The 14,072-nt window shown below is 33.1% G+C and overlaps 1 non-coding gene across 1 annotated transcript; it reads left to right on the top strand.

The window, feature by feature from the left end:
- The first annotated feature begins 1,204 nt into the window (after nt 1–1,204).
- On the top strand, nt 1,205–1,311 carry LOC121214109 (small nucleolar RNA R71). The gene has a single exon (XR_005909696.1). It is a non-coding gene; the product is annotated as a small nucleolar RNA R71 (small nucleolar RNA).
- The last annotated feature ends 12,761 nt before the right edge of the window (nt 1,312–14,072 follow it).

Below are 14,072 nucleotides of genomic sequence, written 5' to 3'. Positions count from 1 at the left end.
AAATCATCTTGATCACTAGATGTTCTAACAGAATCACGAGCTTGAAGAGTAATCGATTCGTGACCTCCATGAAGTACCAACTCGCCTATACCAACATCAATTATGGTTCTACCAGTTGCTAAAAAGGGTCGCCCTAAAATTAAAGGTACCTCACTACCCTCATCCATGTCTAATACAACAAAGTCAACAGGAAATATAAATTTATCGATTTTAACAAGCATATCTACGAAAGAGCTTCAACAGATAATAATTTAATATGTAATTTCTTTAAGATTTTAATAATTGTACCGAATTTTTTGTTTGTCTAGTCTCTCTTCATTGCATTAGGATATAGCACTCGAGGTTTATATTCCTTAACAACCGGATTTTGCTCTTTCTGGCTTACCTCAACCATATTGTTATTTACCACAATTTCTTGCCTTGGTTCTGGTTCAATTTCAACTAACCCTTCTTCATCTCGCACAGTAATTGCATGAAGCTGCTCCCTTAGGTTTGTTTCAATATTGCTAGGCAAACTACCTCATGGTCGTTTTGAAATTAACTTAGCAAGCTGATCTATTTGGTTCTCGAGTCCTTGAATTGATGCTTCTTAATTCTTTAGTGTTGCCTCAGTGTTTTGAAAACGCGTTTCTGACACCTAGATAAACTTCATCAGCATCTCCTCAAGGTTTGGCTTATTCTCTTGCTGGTAAGGTTGTTGTTGGAAACCCGGAGGGGTTGTACTCTCTAATTTCCTTAACCACCCCAAGAGAAATTGGGATGGTTCCTCCAACCTGCATTATAGTGGTTACTATAAGGGTTATTTTGAGGCCTAGAATTATTATCCATATAATTTATTTGTTCGTTCTCTATGCTAGGAGCGAAGGGTAAACATTCTGGGTTGTTCGTTCCACCTCCATTTGTGTTTCATTGTATCATTGGATGTACCTGCATAGAAACATAAAAAACATTAATTCTTTTATTTAATTGTTCTACCTGATTCGATAACATGGTGACTGCATCTAAGTTGAAAACATTGGCTGCTTTCATCGGCTTCATCCTCATGACTTGCCACTGATAATTATTCAGTGCCATCTCTTCTATAAATTCATAAGTTGCTTCGGGTGTTTTATTGTTAAGTGTACCATCGACTACTGTATCAATCAACTATCTAGTTGAGGGGTTCAAACCGTTGTAAAAGGTTTGAACCTGTAGCCATAGAGGTAATCCATGGTGAGGGCACTGTCTCAATAAGTCTTTATACCTCTCCCATGCATCATATAACATTTCAAAATTGATTTGCACAAAGGAAGAGATGTCGTTCCTTAACTTGGTCGTCTTAGTCGGTAGGAATTACTTCAGAAAGAGCTTTTCAGTCATTTAAGCCCATGTGGTGATGGAACCTCATGATAAAGAGTTCAACCACTACTTAGCTTTGTTCTTCAATGAGAAAGGGAATAAACGTAAACTAATGGCATCGTCAGTAACTCCATTAATATTGAAAGTATCGTAGATTTCCAGGAAATTGGCCAAATGAGTATTTGGATCTTCGTCTTGCAAACCATTGAACTTAACAAACTACTTCGCGAGGTGTTTCGTGACATCCAATGGCTATGTCGTGACACCGAAGGCAGTCTCGAGATTCTTGCATTAATCTCTTGATGGTCACAAAACTAAGTATAAATACGACAAAGACAAGCACACCTATCGAATAATAGTATAGCTACGGTGAGTAGAGAATATTGTATCTAAATTTACAATATAGATTATTAGTAATTACCTTTTTTCTATTATTTAGCCGACAATTGAGGGTGATATGTTTTAATCTAAATTTACTAAACTAATTTAACTAAGAATGCAACAGAGAATGAATCAAAGAAATAATCAAATATTAACCAATGAGATAGACAATACCCAGGAAAGAATCCACCTAGACTTCACCTAGTATTATGAATCTGAATTAAACGATTTATTCACTTGTGTCTTGATCTGTAGAAATCCCTAAATCATGTTAATATCTCTTTCGAGAGTAAGAACATGTTAATGTCTCTTTGAGAGTAAGAACAACTGACTGTAGGTTGATTAATTCAAATCTATTTCTAATTAAGACCCCTATCATCGTATTAACTCGATCTATGGTTTCCCTTATTAGATTTGACTCTAATCCGGTAGATTTTTGTCGTCCTATTTCTAGGCTTGCATGCAACTGCACTCAATTATGCTAGATGTACTCTTAAATAATGACTTTTGCTCCACTGAATTAAGCACGTTAAACATGAATTAATATCTCGAAAATATTAAAACACGAAATAAACATACATAATTGAGAACAAGAATCAAATATTTATCGTGTAAAAACAAAAATTAAACAAAAGGATTCATCATAGGTTCCATCCTCGCTAGTTATCTAGGGAATTAGTTCATAATCTTGAACAGAAGCATCTCAAAGTTAGAATAACCACAAGACATAAAGAAACTCAATAAAATATCGAAAAAAATTAAAAGATCTTCGATCTTGATGGAGATCCACTTCCAAGTTGATTCCAATGGTGTTCTTCGAGTGTTTTCTTCGATCTTCTCTGATTGCCCCATTATGTCTTCTTCTAATGGGTATTTATAGATTTTAGAATGCTCAGAAATCCTAAAAATTGGGTTTTTTCCGCGTATTTGGGAAGCAGGGTGCGAAATAGACATGGGCTGGCACATGGGAAGTGAGTCTGTGTGGCTCTTGAAAACAACTATATTTGTTTGATTTTGGCTCGTTTTTCGCTCCTTTTGCTCCCAATGCTCTCCTAAGTATAGAAACATGAATTTAAAGGATTAGGAGTATAAAATTCACTAATTTGTATAATTAATCATCCAAAAATGCATTAAGAATAGGATTAAAATATGTTAATTTTATAGCTTATCAGCTCCCTATGTTGGGACATCGAACTTCCAGTGTTGCAACACAACAACCAGTATTGAGTTTGTACGCCCTCTGATGGCCTCTTGCACACTCACTAAGTACATTAGCGCACCTTTAGGCCTCATTCGGCCCTTAAGGTCAACAAAAGACTCAAAATACATTTTTTATTGGATTTAAACTAAACTATAAAAACTTAACTAAATCATAATGAAAACGCTTATATTCAAGCTCCTCAAGTGCAAAAACTAGTTTAATCTGCTACATTGAATTACGATAGATCAGTTACCCATTGCCTGTATATTACTTTGTGTTTTATTACATTGATTGTTAAGGATCTTTTATTTTTTGAAAAAAAATTGTCGAATGCTCTAGGTAAATGAATTTTTTTTATATAAATTTTGAATTTTGATGTAAGGATGAACCATGGGTTTGAATTTATTTGATTGATTAATCTTAGTTACTAGTTTCTTTATATAGATTGATTTTTTGAAAATAAAATATTTTGTCATTTTTTTTTCTTACATAAAAATTTACATATAAAGTTATAATAGCTTAGTTAACAAATAAAACCCAAATTTCCAAACAACATTAACAATTTTTTTAGAAAAGAAAGAAAATTATTAAAACAATAGTCTTCTTAGTAAACTTGGTGGGAACCCCAAGCTATATTAAGTAGAATATAAAATTTGGAGGTTTATATTGTAACACTCTTTACTCGGCTTGGCTACCCAGCTTGAATATTAGGATACCACACCACTGTCTCACATCACACACAGTACAAATGAGCTAATTATTAAAGAAATGTCTTCCATTTTAGCATTTACACGAGTTTTAAGTCAAGTATACTCCTAATTATCAATAAGAGTTGCTACACACATTTTAATTGTTCAATTAATAACAGTTGTACATACATGAGAGCCACTTTACCAAAATTTCAAAATTGACTACGTAGGTATCGATACTAGAACATGGGTATCGATATTTTCCTTACATGGTATAGATAAAGATTAGAAAATCGATACAAAAATAGTATTCTGTTTCTCGCCTAAAAACTAAACACAAGAAATTATCGGTACCTTTCAATATGTATCGGTAATTTTACCCCGAGTATTGATACTCGTGATATGGTATCAATACCCATTTACGATTCTGACTTCTTGCACATTTGAAAATCATAGAGGTATTATTTTTAAAACTCGAATATCGATACCTCTGCTCCAAAAAGTAAAAATTCAGCATATTTAAGCAAACCATTCCAACACAAGTCTATTCAATATGCATCTTTTACCATATCAAAAAAACGTTAAAACGACTATAGTAACAGTTTCAAGCATCGAGAATAAGTCCGAGCAACATTCAACATATCATGATTTAAATGTTTAAATCCTAAGAACAAATAAACTTTGGAAACAACCAAAATACCATGGAAAATACCAGCAAAAAGTCTATTACATTGCCTTTATTTCCCAAATAATAAATCATCTATGAAGTATTACTAAATTCTCACTTTGATCAATCCCTTAGAACCACACCGCTTACACCGAAACGCTACTAATCTACAATGGTTTAAAAAGGAGTGGGTGAGCTTTATGAGCTCAGTAAATGCCTAGAACAACTACTATGGAAACAATTCATCAAGCATTAACGAAACAACCATATAACAAAACCTAAATAGTTCCAACTCCAGTGTCATATTATACTCACTCATGCGTTATTACTAGTTCATTTACATGGTAATCACATTAACATTTAAGAATATATCACAATACTCATAAACATATTTATATATAATTTGACACTTGAGCTATGAAATGTAAAAGTGAGCTCTATCACCACTTATCGGATACACGGATCTCCAACACAACAAATTACTCATAGAGTCCAACATATCCTAAAAAGTGAAGCATATAGCTAACACTTTCCATCACACCAAACATGTCTCGTTGAATGGAGCTTAGCTCACATTCCCTTTTCTCTCCAACATGTCCAAGGGCCTCAATGCCCAAATCATATAACAAATATAGGTGAGTACTCAAAATCCTATGACATGCCAACTATATCCAATGGTCTTAAGGTTTACAAGGCCAAAATATTTGTTATTAAACACATATTTTACTTACAATTTTTTCAATTTTTTACTACACAATCACACTATATTCATGACATAATCGCTTTCATATGGCACGTATATCATGCCCACAATAAACTTTTTCACAATAACCATCATAAGCTTATACCACATGTCATAATATCACAATTTAATCCACAATTTCACAACACATATTCACGTATTAAATCAAACATATGAGAAAGCTTACACTCAAAATTTATAGTAGGGGTTTAGGCTACTTCTAAATTCCCAATTAACGCATTAAATCATGTCCACAAGAAGCTATTCTAAATACTCACTAGAACGCTTTTGCAATGTTGAAAGCTCAAACTAACATTTACTTAGCTCATAGAAGGTCTTAATTAATCCGAAGCTTCAACACAATAATTCACACAATAACACAATCAACAATCAGCTAAGGATTCACCTTAAACAATAATAAAAAGCACAAGCCTAAGCTAAATTCTCAGGTAACTGAAATCTTCGACATAACAAACTTGGATTCCAAATATCTCATTCTATACTCAATCGTTTTGCCTAAAACTGATTCCGTTCATCTAATTATTCACCTTTGACTGATTCTCAACCTTTAAACTACACAAAACTACTCAATTCATTGTATTAAAATTTTTGACTTGTTTATGAAAATTTTCACGAATTTCACTAAAACTCAAGAAATGTTTAACAAAACTTCAAAGTAAGTTTAGAAACAGTCTAACCTTACCAAAAATAATTGAAAAACACTTTGAAACCATGTTTTTTCCAAAAATCCCGAATTCCACCCTTAATGACCCAATTTTTGGCTTTTACTTAAAAACGTACGATTTAATGGCTAAAAACTCAATTTTAAAGGCTAAATAACATTAAAAATTAATGGTTAGATGAATTGTTACCTTCAATGGAAGAAAAACGAACTACTGGTCGAAAACTTGAAAAATCCACAAACTTGAAAATGGAGAAATCTTTGGTATTTTTAGTGTTTTTCTTGAAATTTATAGAGGTTGATAGAAATCAAAGGAATATAGTTTCAGAATTTAAATTTGAATGGGAAAGCAAGGGAGAACATTGGACGACACAAACTAAGCAAAAGAAAAAGCTAACGTCAGTTTGCTGTAGAAGAAAGGAGAAAAAGTTTGAATTTTAAAATTTTGTAAACCTGCGTCATAAACACCCAAAATTTTGACCATTTCACAAATCAATCCTTATTGTAAAATTAAAAGCCTTTTCAGTATCATTTTTTAAAAGTTGGTTTAATTTTCAACATGCCATAGACAAAAACATTTTCAAATACCATGCTAACAAAATTCCCAAGCTCACTAGAGTTAAATTCCTTAAAACACCCCTAAAACTCCTAAACCCAATTTTTATATTAAAAGTAAACCAAATTCTCTAAATTAAACTAAAATAAACAATTATAAACCATATAAATAAACTATCATGATTAGGTTCAATGGTTAGGTTATTATAATTTTATTAAAAAATTAAGACTAAAAAATAAATTTAGTCTAAAAAATCCATTTGATAAAATAAATGTGTAATAAAAATAAATAAATTTATTAAGTTATTATAATTTTATTAAAAAATTAAGACTAAAAAATGCTAAACTTATAAAAATAAAAATTCTATAATAAGGAGAATTTAATAGAATTTACTTTTAGGTAATCTTATATTTTGTCAACCAAACACATGAATTTTACATTCCAACCAAACAAGGTAATCTTATATTCCACTTGTAATCGTACTTTATCATAATCCTATTGTGAAATGCAATTTAAGATTTAGTGAATCAAATGTGTATTAACCTGATTTTTGTTAGTGTCAGAGAAGTCAATTTCAGGACTAAATTTGTTAAGACAAGTCGTCCAAAAAGTTGAAACTAAAAGTATATGAATTAAATATGGGATTAAGTAGTACAAAGACTAAATTACAAGGTGAGTAAAATGAAGAGCTTTGATAAAACTTTGAACAAGGAATTAATGTGAAATTAAAATAATGATCATAAAACAATTAAACCTTGGTTAAGTTATATTAGTAGATTGGCTTGGTGATTATCATAAGATTCCACTAATTTACCTTAAGTGAGTGAATAGCCATAGGATGAGTGGCTTTTGGTTTAATTACTTAATATACATACATATTAGTTTGTGAGAGAAAATAAACATTATCACTTAGCTATTCATCTTCTTCTCACGTGTGGGAAAATGCCTCTTATTTTGACCAAAGTTGATTTTGGATTTTCTTCTCCTACTTAAACTCTATTTTTACTTTCCCACTTAAAATCTAATTAACTTAGAGTTGTTGTAGTCATATATGCTATGAATTTTAGCCTATAAATAGGCCTTAACTACTCTAGGTTTTACACAACAAAAATATTTAGATTGAAAGAATTTTATTCTTTGTTCCGAAGGGCCTTTCTTATGGGGCTTTAGGTTTTTCTTCTAATTCACTCTATATTTTGTATTCTCCTTTAATATAGTAAAATCTCTTTTTTTTCATGGTTTTTTATCTTCTTTTGAGAAGTTTTTTCACGTAAAATTTGCAAGTTCAATCTTTTCGATTCTTATTTTCTTCACTTTGTTCGTTCTTTAATCAGGTTTATCCCTTACAAACTAGTATCAGAGCTAGTTCAATTTTCGCAGCCAACCTGTTCAAATATGGTAGCGTCAAGGTTTGATATCGAAAAGTTCAACAGAACTGAAAATTTTATTTTGTGGCAAGTTCGGATGATAGTAATACTGGTTCAAATTGGTTTGAAAAAGAAGGTTGTTACAGGGAAAAAGCTCGTAGATATGGATCAGTTAGAATGGGAAGAGCTCAATGAAAAGGCTATATCCACTATTTTATTATGCCTCACGAATAATGTGTTACAAGAGGTTTTGAAGGAGAAAACAGCGTCTGCGTGATGGAAGAAAGTAGAAGTCTTATATATGATGAAATCTTTCGCCAATAGGTTAGTATTAAAACAACATCTCTACACATTCAAAATAACTGAAGGTGAGTCTATTAGAACTCGTATTAGTGAGTTTGTTACCCTTCTTAATGACTTAAAGGATCTCGAAGCAGAGATTAGTGATAAGGATCAAGCTATGTTGTTGTTATACTATTTTCCCTATTCTTAGAAAACTTTCACGGAAACTCTGATTTATAGGAGAGATCATTTGTCGTTCAAGGATGTGAAGGGAATCTTCTAAGTAACGATAAACTCGACAACGAGTTAGGCCCAAATAAAAAATCAGACAGGTAGGCCTCAATTCTAGTTGCAAGAGGCAGACAACAAACTAGAAATATAGATCGAAATAGGTCTAAGCAAGGTGCAAATCTAGAAACCGTGAAAAATATTGTGGCCATTGTAAAAAGGTGGGCCATGTTAAGGTAGAATGTTGGAAACTTCAAAATGGAATCAAAAGGGATGCCGAAAATGACGAGAAAGATAAGCAGAAAGTCAAGTTGTTGATGCTAGTGTAGTTGAGGAAAAAGGTGGTGATTTCTTATTAGTGTCAACAAACGAAAGTTTCATCTTACTTCCAAATGGATCTTAGGTTCAGGGTGCTCTTATCACATGTGTCCTAACAAGGAATAGCTCTCCATGTACCATTTAGTTGAAGGTGGAGTTGTGTTGATCGGTAATAACTCTCCATTTAAAATATCCAGAATTGGAACAATACAAGTTAGGATGCATGACATAATTATTTAGGCACCGTCAGATGTCAAGTATGTTTCAGAATTAAAGAAAAATCTTATCTCATTGGGATATAATGGTTGCAGGATAGTCATTAAGTCAAATGGATTAAAATTTTCATGCGGGGATCTTGTTGTGATGAGAGGACAAAACAACAGGCAGTCTATACGTTCTATAAGGGTCAATGGTCACTAGTACGATTACGATTACCGAAGAAAAGCCAAAATCGCCACCACGTCGTGACGAGAAGACACTTGACGTCATGATGAAACGAAGTGACTCTTTCTCCACCAATTTCGATTCTACCAAAATTTGGCACGTAGAGGTCATCTTCACCGATTCTAATTCAACCAAACGAAGTGAAAAAGGTATTATAGTCTTGTGCAATAGAGATCTTCTCAAACACACTGATGTTGGTAAGTTAGGTTTCTGCGAGTAGTGTACAGAACAAAAGGGACTTTAGATTACATTCAATCCAATTTATGGGGTCCATCCTCTGACATCTCAAAAGGAGATAATAAATATTTCCTAACTTTTATTGATGACCAGTCTAGAAAACTTTGGGTTTATTTCTTAAAACAGAAAAATAAAGTTTTCAAAATCTTCAAATAGTGGAAGACACTGTTAGAAAAAAATCAAAAAATCTATAAAGCGATTGAAAACAAATTATGGTATTGGGTTTTGTTCATTAGAGTTTAATGATTTCTAAAAATGGGAAGGAATTGAAAAACATCAAACTGTTGTTGGAACTCAGCATTGGAATACAGTTGTAGAAAGAATGAACAAAACCTTGCCGGAAAAGGCTCAATGTATACTTTCTAATGCAGGCTTAGTTAAGGAATTTTGGGCTGAAGCCATAAACTTGGTAAGTTATTTGGTAATCAATGTCCTTATCGAGCATTGAATGGTAAAGTTCCAGAGGAGATATGGTTAGGTAATCTTACCAATTATTTTAATATTAGAATTTTTGGTTGTCCTGCTTATTTTAAAGTTAGCGAGGGAAAGCTTGAACCAAAGGTCGTTAAATACATCTTTTTGGGATACTCTGTTGGTACGAAAGGTTTTAAGTTGTGGTGTTTGAAATCTAACAAGATAATTGTTAGTACAAATATTACTTTTGATGAATCTGTCATGTTTCGATCAGAAAATGGGACTTTTACTTTTAAAGACACAACAAATGAGAGTATCTCAAGCAGGGTGGCGTCAAAAGCTAAAAAAACGGGTGACGTCACAACGAGCAAATGCCTAGCGTTAGAACGAAGCGACGAACAAAAGTCTTATCTTGACGAAGAGGTTCACAACATCGCAACGACACAAAAAATTATGATTCTGGCAAGTTTGAAGTTGTTTTAGATCTATTTGTGGTTCCATGCGACCCTCAGGCACTCTGTCCATCTCAGTTAACTAATTATAAATAGACTCATGAAAGAAAAAGGTAAGAAATACGACCACTACAAAAATATTGTAAAGGAAACCTAGTGGCTTATGCTCTTACTGTTGCTGAGAGCATTGATTCAACCAATCCTACGTATTATTATGAGATAGTTCAAACCTCCAGTTCAAGCCTTCAAAAGAATGAGACTTGGACGCTAGTTAAACCTTCCAACCGTAAAAGAATCATTGGTTGCAAATGGGTGTTTAAAAAGAAGGAAGGTTCAGGTCTTAATGATACTAGGTACAAGGTAAGACTAGTTGCAAAGGGATATAGTCAATTAGAGAGAGTTGATTTTCTTGATGTTTTCTCTCCAGTTGTGAAAATATGTCCATTTGGATGCTTTTGGCCCTTTTTGCATCAAATAGTCTTGACTTACAGCGGTTAGACGTAGAGCTTGCTTTCCTTCATGATAACCTAAGGAGGAGATCTACATGCAACAACCAGAAGGCTTCAAAATTGAAGGTAAAAAACTCATGTTCGTCTCTTACAAAAGTCTTTATACGGTTTGAAGCAGTCTCCTCGGTAATGGTATAGAAAGTTTGACCCATTCATGTTGAGTATTGCTTTTTCTCAAAGTAAATATGACAGTTGTGTTTATCTACAATGTCTTGATGATGGTTTTTTAATATACTTGTTGCTTTATGTTGATGATATGTTAATTGTGGCTAAGAATGCATCTGAAATTGATCACCTTAAAACCATGGTTAACTTTAAGTTTGAGTTGAAGGATTTAGGTGCAGCAAAAAAATTTTGGGGATGGAAATTTTTAGAGATAGACATTCTGGGAAATTGTTTTTATCACAACAAAAGTACATCAAGAAGATCCTTGAGCGATTTGAGATGCAAGATGCAAAACCGGTAAGTACTCTTTTAGTTGCACACTTTAAACTTTCAATTTCAGATTCCCCACAGAATGAAGAAGATGAAAGGTACATGTCAAAAGTACCTTATTCAAGCGCAGTTGGAAGCTTGATGTATGCAATAGTATGCACTCTTCTCGATATTTCACATGTTTTTAGTGTTGTTAGCCAATACATGGAAAATCTTAGAGACTTAGATTGAAAAATGTCTCTCACAGGTTACCTATTTGCTTTTGGGAATTGTGCCATTAGCTAGAAACAGACACTTCAAGCTAAAATGGCTTTTTCGACTAATGAAGTAGAATAGATGGCAATTACAAAAGTAATAAAAGAAGAAATTTTGTTAAAGGGGTTGTTCAATGAATTGGTAAGTGACAAAGGGGCAACTATTGTATATTGTGATAGCCAAAATGTCATATATCTCACCAAAGATCAAATACATCACGAGAGAATGAAGCACATATACATTCGTTATCATGTTGTTCGAGAGAAGATCATTCAAGAGGATATTCTTATTCTTAAAATTGGCACAGAACATAATCCAGTCGACATGTTGACAAAGAGCTTTCCAGTTTCAAAGTTCGAGCATTGCTTTGACTTGGTAAAGATCTGAAAAAGAATCAATTAAGCCCATAACAGGGCTCGACAAGGGAGTTGGTCTAAATACGAGTCAAGGTAGAGATTTATTGTAATAGCCCAATTTTTAGTGGAGACAAAATAGTGGTTCGAGACCACAAATTTCCATCATGTTGACTCATAAATATTATTTTTAGAATACTTATAGAGTCATTAGAGTCGTATTAAAATTTAGTTTAGAAATATTAACGATTAGGTAGTTAATTAAAGAAAATGGCTAAATTGAAAAAGGTGCAAAACTTGCAAATTAAAGCAAATAGGTGATGAAATGGTTTAATTAATATTGAAAGAAGGACTTAGCTAATAATTATGCCTAAATTAATACAGTGGGAAGGCATGTTAATGCAAAATAATAAAATAAAGTAATTACAATGGCAAAATTGTAAATTACATGAAATTAAAAAAAACAAATTAAAATTTTAAAGCTTCCGAAGCATTCTTCTTCAAAATTTGGCTGAAACCACCATAGGAGGGAGCTCTAATTCGGTTCCTTCATTTTTTTTCATATCAAGAATCCTTAGATATCTGGGAAAAAAGAAAATTAGCGGAGTAGTCCCTGAACTTTCGTAATTTCTGCAATTCAGTCCAGGTAAGTTCATTACATGGTCACTATAAATTTTATTGAATGTTCCATACTATTCATTATTGTTTGAATTATGGATTTTATTGAGTTATGCTTACCGAAACAGAAATACGGTGCTTATTCGGGCTAAGTGCCTAGCAGGCTTTGTATCAGTGATTATTCAGGCTAAGTGCCTAGCAGGCTTTGTGCCAGTGAATGTTCAGGCTAAGTGCCTAGCAGGTATTGTGCCAGTGATTATTCAGGCTAAGTGCCTAACAGGCTTTGTGCCGGTGATTATTCTGGCTAAATGCTTAGTAGGCTTTGTGCCTAACAAGCTGTGTGCCAGTGTACTGGAAGTTGCATCTATTTGAATAGTTTTTGGTGAATTATTAAAGGAAATTTATTTCAAACTTACTAAGCTTTTTGATGCTTATTATAGGACTTTTGGAATCATTCCTTTGATTGGATCGACTCAGAAGCTAGCACATTATCATCAACATCTCGGTTGTGATTTTGGTTCTTAATGTTGGTTTAAGTGGCATGTATTAGGAAAGAGTCTATAGTACTTGAATATTTTGTATAGATGTAAATATGGGAGGTAATTTACTATAATTTTTTTTAGTAAAAATAGTTGAACTTGTGTGCTTAATTAGGTAGACCTTTTTGGAACATATATATGAAGAAATTGTATAAATATTTTGGTATCAAATGATGATGATTGAATACTTCAAGTATGCTAAGTGAATTAACTTGATTATAAGTAGTTATGATGCTTAATTTTTGATAAGTGCTTAGTATGTTTAAGCAAAATGGTAAATTGGTATTTGGGTATGAATGGCATTTATGAATATTAATGTTAGTAGTTGAATGGCATGATTGCACCATTTGGTATATTTTGGCAAGGAAATTCAATAATAAGTATTGATGAAAATATGTTTAGAAGTTAGTGAATATTTTGGCCACATTTAGTACATGATTATACATATTACATGCTGTCATTTGAGATGCCTAATGGCATATTGGTTGTATGTCCTTATACCAAGATTGATTAGCTAGAATATGCATGATTTTGGTGCCTTATATTAGCCTGTATATATGCGAAATTTTGGTTGTAGGTGCATGCCAAAATGGGTGAGAAAAATGGCTTATTTTCGTCCATACGGGTAGAGACACGGGTGTGTGTCTCAGCCATGTGTGACACACGGCCAGGTGACATAGCCGTGTGTCCCTATAGTTTTTTAAAAGAGTTGCAAGTTAGGCTGTTACACGGTCTAGCACTCGGCCTAGCACACGGGCGTGTGGGGTTATTATGTGGGGTACATGGCTTGGCACACAGGCGTGTGGATTGGCCGTGTGACCCAAGTCAGTGAATTACACAGGCTGTGGCATGGCCGTGTGTCCCTATCTCGAATTCCCACATGCCGTGTGACCCCTGCAGTTTAGAAAATTTTCCATATTTCTTGAAAATTTTTTTGAGTTTCCTATTTAGTCCCGACTTGCTTCTAACGTGTTTTTAGTGTATCGAGAGCCCATTTAGGGAAAAAAGATGTATGATTTGGATTGCTTTTAAAATAATTACTGATATGATTTGAAATTTTTTAAAATTATGTTTGTTTGAATTGTAAATGCCAATGATGCTTCGTAACCCTATTCCGGTGACGGATACGAGTTAAGGGTGCTATATTTATGGGAGAATGCCTCTTATTTTGACCAAAGTTGATTTTGGCTTTTCTTCTCCTAGGTATATTCTATTTCTAGTTTACCACTTAAACTCTAATTATCCTAGAGTTGTTGTCATCATATATGCTATGGATTTCAACCTATAAATAGGCCTTAGTAACTCTAGGTTTTACACAAAAAAATTAGATTGAGGGAATTTTGTTCTTTGTTTCGAAAGGTTCTT

The sequence above is a fragment of the Gossypium hirsutum genome, chromosome D01, assembly GCF_007990345.1.
Source record: "Gossypium hirsutum isolate 1008001.06 chromosome D01, Gossypium_hirsutum_v2.1, whole genome shotgun sequence".
Classification (NCBI taxonomy): domain Eukaryota; kingdom Viridiplantae; phylum Streptophyta; class Magnoliopsida; order Malvales; family Malvaceae; genus Gossypium; species Gossypium hirsutum.
The sequence above is the reverse complement of the archived record's forward strand: the minus strand, read 5'-3'. Positions and strand labels throughout refer to the sequence as shown.